Here is a 2,508-nt window from a genome sequence, read left to right as displayed (position 1 = left end):
AATCAACATACCTTTTAGCGCCTTGTACTGTGATTAGGGGTTTCTTTGTGCTTTCTTGGGCTTTATCTTCTCTCATTCTTTCCCGATTCAATGACATTACTTTTAAAGACTCCGCTACATTCACCAATTTCTCCTCAATGGTATGTATCTTGACAATAGGCTTATAACCCCTCGAAGACTCTTTCCCGTCATATATCAATTCTAACATATTGGCTTCAGCGTGGGTTAGCAACGGATTCTGGTTAATGTTTGGACCCTCCGGGGCCTGGACCAGCATCTGATTCGTGTCAATTAAATCCTGGATGGCTCTCTTTAAATACCAACATTTCTCGATATCATGGCCTGGCATATCAGAACAGTACGCACACCTTAAAGAATAATCTATATTTCTCGGCGGTGGATTTGAAAGCCTTCCTTGAATTGGGCTTAAAACCTTCAACTTTCTCAACCTATCAAACAAGCTAGCATATGACTCCCCAAGAGGTGTGAATTGATTTTTGACCGCCTTCTCCTTCCTATACTCAGGCCTAGGCTGAAAACTGGGTCGGGAGGGGTTTTGGTAATTTGGTGGAGCAAAGGGGCGATTTTGTGGAGCTTCTGCGCCATTGCGGGTAAGAAGGGGTTTGAGCATATGGCTGCATGCTATATACTGGGTACGGCGGTAGTGGAATGGAATATAAAGGGTTTTGTGGAGGGTAGTAATGGTGGGGAGAAATATATGGAGCTTGGGTGTAGATTTGGGATTGGGATTGGGCATAGGGGTGAGGTGGTCTTTTAGGATAGGAATGGGTTCCAGCTATGACAGTCGCAATATCCTCTTTCTTCGTTTTACCTTCAAATGCACCAGATCCACCTTGAATCGCTTGTGTGGTGGCTTTTAATGCGGAAAAACTCACTATTCGGGCGGTCTTAATTCCATCTTCTATCATCTCCCCCATTTTGAGGACTTCCATAAAAGACTTTCCCATTGCCGGAAGTAAATGTTGAAAATAGGTCTCCTCCTGCGCCTGAATAAAAACTTCTACCAATTTACTTTCATTCATTAGAGGCTTTACCCTAGCGTCCTGTTCACGCCACCTTATCGCGTATTCTCTAAAACCTTCAGTGCTCTTTTTCTTCATATTGACCAGGGATTTTTCGTACAGAATCAAGTCGATGTTTTACTGAAAATGTTGAACAAATTCAGAAGCCAAATCATCCCAGATGTTCCATTTATCGATATCTCGATCGATAAACCATTCTGAGGCTAAATCTGAAAGACTCTCGCTAAACAAGGCCATGAGCAATTCTTCCTTTCCTCCTGCAGCCCTCAACTGGTTGCAATAACGTCTTAAGTGTGCCACGGGATTGCCGCGTCCTGTATACTTCTCGAACTTAGGCATCTTAAAACCGGGGGAAAGGTTGATGTCTTGGAACATGCAAAGATCCTTACAGGAAACACTCCTACAATCTCTGATCCCTTGCAAATTTCTCATCGTTTGTTCTAAACTTTTCAATTTCTGGGCTATGACATCCTGTTCCTCCGTTGCGACAGGTTTCTCCGTATCAAATAGAAATGCAGGCGGCTGAGTGTACCCATACGGTTCATCATTTATAAAGTAGGCTCAGGGGCATAATACTAACTATCTGAAACCTTTAGTGCTGGCTCACTGGCAGACCTAGGAAGCCCCATTGTGGGATGCGCGACATATATAGGAGTTTCATGTGGTGGCGGAGCCACGAATACCGGTGTGATTGGTGGCGCTGGCTGAGCAGCGGGTCTTGATTAGGGAGCTGCCAAAGGCACACCAGAACCGCCAGGATAGTAATGTCGTGGAGTGAACCCTGGCGCGTGCTTAGGTGACTCAGTAAGAGCAGAAAATTACGCCTGAAAGAGCGGTGGGCAATTAGAGACATTCCCAAAATTTTTAGAGAGTGGAGGAGGAGGCATTCCGCTGGCCCATGCCCGGTGCAAATCTATCAATTGTTGCCTGAGCCTTACTACCTCATCATTGCGTTTAGAACTTTCTTCCCTGTGATCCTGATCCGGGTCAACGAGCGAATTTTCAATCTCCCTGCTAGCCATGGCGAGCTTTGCTTTGGATCTGGTGAAGTATGGGTGACTAGCCAGAGTGCTGCAAACCTACCACTATTATCTGAAAGAATATGCTCATCAAAGACGACATCCATTAGGATTAGGGCACACAACAAGCATGGGAATCACATTGGTAAAATTGCCCTAAATTCATGCTCATTTCTACCAACTTTTGAGGGTAGCGAGGTCATTTTAACATTATCCTGATTTTTGTCTACACTATTTTTATCTACACATATTATTATTATTAGTCGTATCCTTCTCTTTTCTCTCTTTTTTTTTCTTCTCTCTTCTTTTCGTATCAATCTCTGCTCTTTTCTTTTCTCTCGTTATCTACCTTTATTTTATCATTCTTTATGGTTTTTGTTTTTCTTTAAAAGAGGAAAAATAATGAAAAACAACAAAACAAAATGATTAGATCAAACCCAAAATTA

Source organism: Capsicum annuum, unplaced genomic scaffold (assembly GCF_002878395.1).
Source record: "Capsicum annuum cultivar UCD-10X-F1 unplaced genomic scaffold, UCD10Xv1.1 ctg81547, whole genome shotgun sequence".
Lineage (NCBI taxonomy): Eukaryota > Viridiplantae > Streptophyta > Magnoliopsida > Solanales > Solanaceae > Capsicum > Capsicum annuum.
The sequence above is the reverse complement of the archived record's forward strand: the minus strand, read 5'-3'. Positions refer to the sequence as shown.